The following is a 10,813-nucleotide window of genomic DNA, read 5'->3' as shown; positions in this document are numbered from 1 at the left end:
TAACTGCTGGGTTTTGTCCCCTTGCAATAACTGAAAGAGAGAAGGTGAGCTTCTTAAATGTTATAAGACTTAATGTGACGGTGACTAAAAAACTACACAAACAACAACAACAATGAAATTACAATATTTAACAAGACTTACCCACTCATTGCCATGTCTAGTGGAATTTGCCCTTTGGCTGACCTGGTAGAGGAATGGTCTTTAGTGCGAGCCGCATGGGTTCGATCCCACTGATGTCCCGGCCACAAGGTCCTGCGGTTACAATCTGGTGTCACGAACAGGATGCGGGTAGTCACAGAACATGCTTAAATGCACCTGTGACTTCGGGACAAAGTCAAAATGATGGGGAGATATGTAGCGGGATGAAGGTCCCGGGTCCTGATTGAAAAGACGTTCCCTGCTAGCTTGGCTAATAGGGATTTCCCCTTTGGCTGACCTGGTAGAGGAATGGTCTTTAGTGCGAGCCGCATGGGTTCGATCCCACCGACGTCCAGGCCACAAGGTCCTGTGGTTACATTAATTTAACTAGTTAGTGTAGGTCTTTTGGATCTATGAAGCTTAAATATGAAAAAGTATTGGTATTGGTATCGATATCGGTGATACTTGGCCTGTATTTTCTTGGTATCGGATCAACACCAAAATTCCCGGTATTGCCCACCTCTAGTTTAATGGTCATAACTCCCCTAGTATTTAAGGACTAATAAATAAAATATAAAATTCTAGTGGTGCCACGGAAAATACTTTTTTTTTTTTTTTTACTTAAAAATCTTAACCCCCCCAAGGTGGACACTTTTAAATTTTGCTCAAATCTGTAACGGAAGCCCAGCTTGTGTGTCTCATGATATGTGTGTATATGTGTTTCTCTTTTCCAAAGTCTCTGTATCTGCCTGTCTTTCTTTTTTCTCTCTCTCTCTCTCTCTCTCTCTCTCAGTGGGGTTGGGACATTCCTGGTTTGACGATCAGCCTCGCGCTGCCGTGATTTGCTGAGCAATTCGACACTGGCTTCAAAGATGTGTGTGTGTGTGTGTGTGTGAGTGAGAGTCAGGACGTAAAGCTTTTTAAAAACACGGACTCTAAACTTCGTAGCTGAAAGCAGCCCAGTTGTCGGTCCCTCGCTGTCCGTGTGTTTGCTGCTCGTGGCCGTGTGTGTGTGTTTTCCCGCTGGACTCGGTGTGTGTGTGTGTGTGTGTGTGTGTGTGTGTGTGTGTGTAATGGAGGGCCCCGTGCGGATTTCTCGGCACAGGAACGCTTTCTGCCGCTGAGGTAAGTCCGTCTGTGTTCGGCTGTGCACACACACATCAACCGTCTCTGTAAACTACACATTTTTTTAAATACATTTTTTAAACAGTTAATTTAGCTTTTCAGTGTCGCTTTTTTTTGAACAACCAGCAGTTTGCTAACTTTGTGCCGGTGTGCGCGCGCGGCGAGCTTCACACTGTATTTAATATATAAAATAAATAAACTTCCACACGGTGTGTCTTTAAAGTGTGAACCGTTTACACCAAAATAACCAGATTCCCGGTTCGCTGAAGTGTCACCGTGCGGTGTTACGCCATTAGAAAGGTTTAGTCGCTGTTCGTTTACTTTATCAGTGTTCTTGTGCAAAGCTTTGCTGTGCAACTTTCCCGAGAACTGGAGTGAACCAACACAACTCAGCTTTGTTGTCTCTAAGCTGGGCGAATTATTATTATTATTATTATTTTAATAATAGACCAACTATGTGTTTGGTTAACAGTGCCAGCTGAAATCAGATGGCCAGAGGGCTGCTTTTTCAGCTTTTCCCCATGAAAGAAGGTCTTAGGAAGTGACAGTGGTGTCACATAAGGTGGGAATGTGCAGGGGTTATGTGAAGCACTGCTTTTCAGATGTTCTACCTTTAATTCTGAGTGTGTTGGGACGAGCTTTGATCCCTGGTCTTTGGTGCTGTTCTTACCTTTGCAGGAGAATGAAGGTCCAAGTCTTTGTGGTCCTGATGCTTTCTGTCTTACTTTGTGGTTTTGACATGAATGGGTAGGGAGAGTTCCCATGAGATAAAAAAAGCTTTTTAACCTACCATCCCTGGTTCTCAAGACCAGGCACCTAAGTGGCTCTACTCTACTCTTTTCTACTCTCCTATTTTACGCTTCCTTTTTAGATATTTAAATACACCTTTGTATACTGGCGTAGTTCCACCTTAGAATTGGAATATAATATATAAGATATACCTTACTGAATTTTCATGACCAGTGACCTCAAGAGAGGACTGGATGTCTTTGGTAGTTGGGTGTTTGGGTACCGCGGCAATCAGTTTGTGTCAAATGATTGGATACTTTAGGGAGACTCAGATGAGGAGATATGTTGGCCATGTGGTGTGTTTCTCTGAGCATGATCCATCACACAGGTGTCTCAGTATTGAAGTCCCCAGGACACCCACGTTTCACCTGACTGTTACCCAGTTGTCTGTTCGGATAGTTGCCATCCAGGAACCAGGGCAGGTCCATGCTCATAGACGTGACTTGACTTGTTAGAACCAACATTATAGACCACGTTCACACTGAGTGTACACACGGTGGTTTCAACTAATAATCAAAGTACTTTTTTCTTCCTCACAGACAGAAAACCTTTATTCATTCATTTATTTATTTTAACTGCATCCCTTGAGGGTGTCATAAATGCATTGGCTTGTGTCTGTGCATTGTGTGAAATTTAGCAACTTAAAATAAAACACTGTACAAAGCAAGTTCAAGAACATTTCAAACTCTACTTGCCTGTGGGAATGAAAATGTCATTGTTTGCCTATTTCTTATTGTAGAGTTTCATGTTAACTTTCACAGCACTTGTGCATGTTTGTACCTGTTTCTGATAATACAAAAAAAAAATTTACATCACTTCTGCCTGAATCTTTATTACTGCCTGAATCTTCATTACTGTAACAGATCCAGATCCTTATCCAGATCTGCAAGGGATTTCATGTGCTGATTTTCTGTCATGGTGTATGTGTCACTGACCGTTTCCATGAGGAGTAGATTAGTTTGTGTCCCCCATGTCTGTTTGCTATTTTGTTTCCGGAGAGGATGACAAAAAAATTACCAAAATGATTTTCATGAAGCTTGATAGAAGCTTCATGAAGCTTTGTAATGGCTCCGGAAATCTCACAGCCTTATTTAAAAGACACATTTATAGTCATATAGTCGCCATCTCTTCAGATCCTCCAGATCAGAACACTTATTCAATTTATAACTTCTGATTATGTTGTTTTGTTTTTATCTACATATTACAAAAGCTACAAAAACATGCAGGAAATGTGGAATTAAAAAAAAAAATTGAAATTGAATCCACATCCAAAGTCTGATTGGGACTAAACGTTTGTGGCTGTTTTTCTGAATAATCCTGATACCAAGACAATAAATACAAGGGAAAATATTGTGTCCATTGCAGAGATAAAACGCATAAAAGAAGAATGTTCAAGGTATTGAAGGCATTTACTTTTACTTATTGGTCATATTTAACTTTTATTTTTATCTCAACTGTCCTTTACAAAACTAGCTTAGAACTGAACATTATTTTACTCCAGTTATATATCGCTGTGGACTGTGTATTAAAAAAATTACAGTTAAATACTTTTATCATTATTTTAGACTTTTTGTAGTAGTTAAAGCTTTTTTCTTTGAATTGAACTTAATTTAAGTTAAAAGCTTGCCTTTTTTTAAGTAGTACAGTCAACATAGAGAAACATGAGATGATTCCACCGTTCCGCAGTTGGGTCTTCTGTCTGCACTTTGCCCCTACCTTCAGGACTTTTGTTAAATATGGGTTACACTCAGAAAATGGAGTGCTTAAAAGTTATCCAGAACAAAGTCTTGAATTCACCTCCAAAGCACACATGGGCGCTCCTGGACAAAACACTTTCAAGTTCAAACAGTTGCCCCGTGCATTGTTACCTCGGTGGGGGACAAGAAGACACTTCCGATGGCTTTCAAATCCTTTCAGCGGTCCTGAGGATTGTGTGAGCTTTTTGACACTGGCAGAGAGAAACTTGCTCTCTGTGCTGAGGCTCGGGCACTGACGGCACTCGGTGTAAAGGAGAAATTCACCTCAGGATCTGATACTGAGTTATTTTATTTTGGACCCAGTGGGTTGTGTGGCTGCTTTGAATTTTAGTCTTGAAGTCTGGAGAATCTGATTTTTACCATGTTTGTGTGTCAAATATTGGTGTGAACAGCATTTATTTTTTTGATTATTTTGGGACCAATACTAAAACATGTTTTTTATAGTTGAGGCTTTAAGACTCTGAAAGGTGCTTTTCCTGTCAGTCTCGTTCATTGTGTGCTGGAATTACACAGAAAGCCACACTACACTGCCAGAAGATTAGTGCTGAAACAAGATGGAACAAAATTATATTCACTCACTCACTCACTCACTCACTCATCTTCAACCACTTACTCCAATTAAGGGTGACGGGGCTGGAGCCTATCCCAGCAGTTATAGGGCGTGATGCGGGGTACATCCTGGACAGGATGCCAGACTGTTGCAGGACCACAGACAAACAAAAACATTCACACACACCTACAGACAATTTAATGTTTCCAGTCCACCTAACCTGCATGACTTTGGATGTGGGAGGAAGCTGGATCACCCAGAGGGAACCCACACAAAGACAGGGAGAACATGCAAACTCCACACTAGAAAGACCACAGGTGGGAACCGACCCCATGACCTTCTTGTTGTGTGGCAACAGTGCTAACCACTAAGCCACTGTGCTGCTCCTAAAACTATATTATGGGCCAGGGCTCAAAATAGTACGTACACGTGCTAGTTTGTGCACATATTATTCGAGCGGTGCACATAGTTTTATACTCCACTTGCACTGGTGCAAGTAACTTTATCCAAGTTTTATCAACTATAAGCACCAGTAGAATGAACCAATAAAGGAATAAATAAGGAAAAAAACAATTTCCAGTGTGTTGTCTTCATCTTCCCTGCGTTTTGACTCTCACACACGGAGCGAGTTGCTGTGACGATTTGTTCGCGCGCACACTTGGAAAAAAAAACTGTCTGGCTTCAGGCTGTTAGTTCTGGAGCCTGACCGATATATCGGCCGGCCGATATTATCGGCCGATATAAGCCCTTTTCAAAGTACTCACTATTGGCCGAAATTTTGCCGATAGAATGCCGATAATTTCTCATAAACAGAACAGTTACTGAAATAATGTTTGTGTCGGCAATGTAAAATGTCCTTGCACCGTTTGTGCTCCGACTCCATTCAATTCTGGGAATTACTGCCATTCGCCATTAACCCTCTGGGGCCGACGCCATCAAGCTTTACTAAATTGTAAATAACTTTTTTAATGATATCAGATATCAGATAGAAACTTACTTTTTTTCTTTTTTTTGCTGAAAAGTTAACTCCGGACTTTCGATCCACCGTCGGCCATCTTGGTACTCCTCATAGAAGATGTGTGATGACATGTGCAATGTGAGTGTCCAATCGGAATTGGTTCTCCGTCACATGGTTTTCCAAAATCCAATCGTAGGGCAAATTTACCTCACGTGATATGGCAAACATCATTTTCAGGAGTGATATCTTGCTAGTTGGCCTGTTTGAATAGCCCCCTAACTGCTCCAATTGCATTTTTGCATTTTTTTAACTTGAAAATTCTTCTCTGTTATAAAGTTAATCAATATAAGGACAAAGCTTCAGCTTTTAGCTCATACCTTTTTTGTTAAGGGTCCAAAAAAGAACATTTTATTCATTAAAAAAATAATGATAATATCAGCTGATTTATCGGCTATTGGCAAATCAGCCGATTTATTGATTATCAGCATTTTTTTTCACCCAAATATCGTTATCGGCATCGACCTCAAAAAAATCCATATCGATCGCGCTCTAGTTAGTTCCTTGCTCTCCGCTCAAACTCTCTCATCACTGTGTTAAAAAAAGGACATAAGTCCTGCTCACAGACTGATTACTAGAGACAGGACATGTCCACATGAAGTATAACTCCTGACATCTCCATATTTACTCACAGACGGTTTGTTCGCGTGCATGCTCGCGCATCTCATGGTCACAGGAGGAAAGATAAACTATAACAGAACTCAGAGTGCAGACCTGCAGCTCAGCACAAGAACAAATATAAACTAGAAGAGAAGTCAGAGTGCACACTGTGCACTCTGATTTCTCTGTGCAGAGAACCTGCAGGCTGTTTTCTCACCTCCTCCCTGCCGACTGCTGCACGCACCTGATGCAGAAATTCCTGCATCGTCATGACGCCGCAGGAAGAAGCAACTTGAAGTGGGCCTGGTGTAAAAGTGACTAAAGTGACTTTTGGTTGTGCAAGTAACTTTTTTTTGGTGCAAGTAATTTTTTTGTTGCTAGCACCAGTGCAAGTAGGTTAAAAATGTATTTTGGCCCCTGTGGGCACAAACTCACTTATGTAATTTATATATAAAAAAAAAAGCTATCAAAGATTTTTGTTTTTTAATCTCATCATATTTTGTCTTCTTTTATGTCACAGTAAATACAGCATTTGTGGATTTCAGGTTGTCTGTCAGACAAAATTATCATTATGACATCAGAAGCCTTGTTTGGCATTTTGGCACAATTTTATTTTTACATTTATTTTTTACCATTATTGTCAAATGGACTCACTGGTAAATAAGATAAGCACTTTGCACAACAGATGCATATGGATCCGTTTAGTATTTTCCGTGCAATTGACTGTCATATTAATGTCAGAGGTTTTTACCCTATAGTAAATTTTAGGGGTGTCACAATGAACTGATATGAACTGAAAATTAATTTTAAAGTAAAATATGGCTTGTGGGTTAAGGATCGTGGATTTATCTCAAAATCCACAAGCACACAAACTCCTTCTGGCCTTCTGTATACTTCTATATCAGCACTCTCAGAGCAAACATTGCATCTGTAGTGCTGCTTCTTGGCATGAATCCATATTGCTCCTCACAGATCTTGACCTCTTTTCCAGTACTCTCCCATATCTTCATGCTGTGCCTCTGTAGTTGCTGCACTCCGCTTTATTCTTGTCTACTGTAATTTTTCCTAAGCATTTCCATACGTGCACTGGAATGTCATCTGCACCAACTGCTTTTCCACTCCTCATGGTCTTCAAAGCTGTCTTCACTTCATCCTTAATGTGTTGCACTTCCTGATTTACTCTCTCCACATGATCAGCCTTCTCTCACTTTCATTTTCTTCATTCATCAGCCCCTCAAAATGCTCCGGCAACCTTCTCAGCACACTCTTCTCACATGCATGGACAGCAGATGTGCGCCAACAAAAAGCACAAGCTTATTTTCACTTCTGTCTGTGTGAATACACATGGACAGTATAATAAATAAAATAACATAATAAATCAATAATAACAAAGCAGTTTCCTCCACTGAGTAGAAAAAATATATCAGGAAGAAAACTGTGAACAGGGCACTCACCTACTTGAATAATGCCTTCCGCAGAATTAAATATATAATGTCCAGTAATCCACATGATCAAAGAGGTCCTGGTTGCCACGTCACGCACAGATGGTGTGCGACGTCCTCCTGTGGACAGATGTCATCCTTAGCTGAATCCCACATCTGTCAGCGCGTACTCTGACCATGCGTGCACGCATCTCACAGCCACCAGCACGAGACTTTTTCCATTGTGATGCTGATGGAGAAAAAATAAATGACTGAATTAATAAATAAATGAGTAAATAAAACAAAATTATCCCAGCTGCTATGGACAGGTGTGTCCACCCCGCTGACCATGACTGCACGTGAGTCTGGAGTTGAGCCACGGCTGTTGGACTCCATCAGCTGCTTTCAGAAGCCCTGTCTCTCTCAGGGTCATCTTCGCTGTTTGGGTATGCTCCCAGGGCAGCTCTGCATGACTCCCATGAGTAATGTTAGATTTTTGTCTCCAATCACTCAAAATGTAGTTTCTTCCGTCATCAACCCCTCACAAAGTTCCCTCATAATTCTTGCATGTTATAAGTCATGGAGACTACAGTCAGGGGGCTTTACAACACCCATGATGGTTCTCTGAGTACTTCGGTAGGGGTTTTATTGCCAGTATTGAACTCTTCAAAATTCAAGCGACATCTAGCGATTCACACGGGGCTTGGCGCCAATTAACAAAAGTCCCATGAAATCTCATGATTTCCCTTGCAAATTCTGGTTGCGAGCAGTCGCGACCCAGTGGGATACCACTCTTAGTGTTTGACTTCATGTACAACTTGCTATATGCCCTTTCCTTAGTCTTTGTCACATCTCTTCATCTTACCCCACATTTCCTTGGACTCTTGTCGACTTTCATGGTCTCTCTGGCTTTCTTAATTAATTGTTTTTCACAACCTCTTTCTCCTCATACTTTCCTGAACATTTTCACTCCACCACCAAGTCTCCTTGACTTCCTTTCTTTGTCTAGTTGTCACACTCAGCACCTTCTTAGCTGTCTCCCTCACCACATCTGCAGTAGCTGTGCAGTTGTCCAGAATCACTTCCACCGGCACCTTGAATTTTACATGACGACAGTTGTTCTCCTTTGGCTTTCACCATCTGGTCCTTTGTACAGCTCTCACTCACTTCCTCTTCTTCTGCTCCCAAGTCATTCTTCAAACTATCATCTGATGCTGTGTAGGCACACTCTTATGCACCCACTTGACAGTCTCAAATTTCCTTTAGGTTACATCTCCTTCATACAGTGTAGTTCACCTGTATACACCTTCCTCCAATCTTATACTTTAACATGTGCTCCTCCTTCTTAAAAAAATATTCACAACAACCATTTCCATCTTTTTTTTCCAAAATCTACTACCATCTGCCCTTCCACATTCCTCTCCTCGATACCATATCTACCCATTACTTCCTCATCACCTCTGTTGCCTTCACCAACATGCCCATTCATTGAAGTCTGCTCAAATCATCACTCTTCTAATTCACTTCAGATATCTCTTTCATTGTACAAATACCTGTGGGGTATAGGCACTGATGATATTCATCATCACCCCTTCAATTTCCAACTTCGCACCCATCACCCTGTCAGACACTTACTGAACCCCCAACACACTCTTAATATACTCTTCCTTTAGAATGACCACCATTTTTCCACCCATCCACACCATGATAAAATACTTTAAAACCACCTCTGATGCTTTTGGCCTTAACGCCTTTCCAGTTGGTCTCTTGTACACATAGTATATCTGTCTTTCTCCTCCATCATATGAGCTAGATCTGTTCCTTAAACCAGTCATGCTGCCAACGTTCCACACTTCTAACTTTACTCTTCTCCCACTGCCTCTGGGCATGTTCTCCTCTTCTTTTTCTTTGCCCAACAGTTGCCCAGTTTCTGTTGATACCCAGTTGGACAAAAGCCATGCTGTTAACCTGAGCCTCAGGTGATCTGGTATGGAAATTCAATTTGTGATCTTCATGTTTGGTTTGACAAAATTTACACTGGGTGCCCTTCTTGACACAATCCTACTTATTTATTCGGGCTTAGGAACGGCACTGAGAATGTGCTCTCTGTACGCACCACGTGGCTGAGTTAAAGATACACACCCCTAATCAATATATATTGGGAATGTGATTTAATCAAAGGTAAAGCGCCACACTGTAGACCCTAATAAGTTAATTCAACTCAGACAATTTGAGTTAACTGATTACTTTATATCCTTATTTTAGAAAGCTCAAATAATTCTAATATACAACATTATAATAAAGTACAACTCCTGATTTGAGATCAATCATGTACATTTATTCTATTTTATGTACCAAAGATAACAGTTTGCTGTCAAAATTGAATGAACTGCTCATGTACTATTTCCACATAGTGTCTTATTCTTTTTTAGTATTGACCAATTGGTCTTTGCAGCCACATATATACTGCATTTTCTGTAGTATAAATCATGCTTTTTTTTATTAGTTTGGGAGGTCCTGCGACTTGTATATTAAAAATCACACATTTGTTGTCAATAATAATAATGATAATAATAATAATAATAACAATAACAAGTGCAATCTGAGATTTCTGACACCTGGCAGTCTGTATCCGGATCACCTCCAAAATTCAGTGGTGTCTTTCATGCCTTAATATCTGTGTTGCAGATTTAGTGAGAATCCGTGAAGTAGTTTTCACGTAATCCTTAAAAGCCTATATAAAGTGAAATCTTGATAGAGAATACAGATCTGGTTCTGGATCACCTCCAAAATTCAGTGAAGTCTTCAGTGCCCTAATATCTATCTGTGGTGCAAATCTGGTGAGAATCTGTGAAGTAGTTTTGATGTAATCCTTCAAAGCCTATACAAAGTGAAATCTTGATACAGAATACAGATCTGGTTTCAGATCACCTCCAAAATTTAATGGAGGCTTCCATGGCCTAATATGTATCTGTGGTGGAATTTTTGGCAAAATCCGTGCAGTAGATATGACTTCATCCTGCTAACAGATAGACAACCAAATAAATAAATAAACACAATGATTTTACTCCATCCTTGGCGGACATAATAATAATTACAGTGACTATTTGTGTAGGACTTTCCCAGGAATCGAAGCACTACAAATAAATTCTAAAAATAAAAGAATGCCTATAATAAAATGTACACTGTAACGACACACAAAAATCCTAAATTAAACAGCTGACAGTACAGAAAAAAGTTGTGACCAACTCTCCAATTTTTATGCCCCAGGATCAACTTTGGTTTCAATGCTTTGCTCACGGACATGAGACATAGGGGTGCGCAGTATATGCGGTAGACGGTATAAATGATATGAATTTGGCCTCTTGATTTTGATTCTACCGACAATCATGATTACGCTTGTTAATGCAAGCACAGA

The 10,813-nt window shown here is 40.4% G+C and overlaps 1 protein-coding gene across 1 annotated transcript in view; it reads left to right on the top strand.

The window, feature by feature from the left end:
• Positions 1–1,001: 1,001 nt before the first annotated feature.
• Positions 1,002–10,813, top strand: part of cdon (cell adhesion associated, oncogene regulated) — a 110,056-nt gene continuing 100,244 nt past the window's right edge. The window contains exon 1 of the mRNA XM_034168494.1: positions 1,002–1,263. The gene's annotated coding sequence lies outside the window, so the exon portion shown is untranslated. The remainder of the gene's footprint in view (positions 1,264–10,813) is intronic.

This window comes from Thalassophryne amazonica, chromosome 4 (genome assembly GCF_902500255.1).
Source record: "Thalassophryne amazonica chromosome 4, fThaAma1.1, whole genome shotgun sequence".
NCBI classification, from domain to species: domain Eukaryota; kingdom Metazoa; phylum Chordata; class Actinopteri; order Batrachoidiformes; family Batrachoididae; genus Thalassophryne; species Thalassophryne amazonica.
The sequence above is the reverse complement of the archived record's forward strand: the minus strand, read 5'-3'. Positions and strand labels throughout refer to the sequence as shown.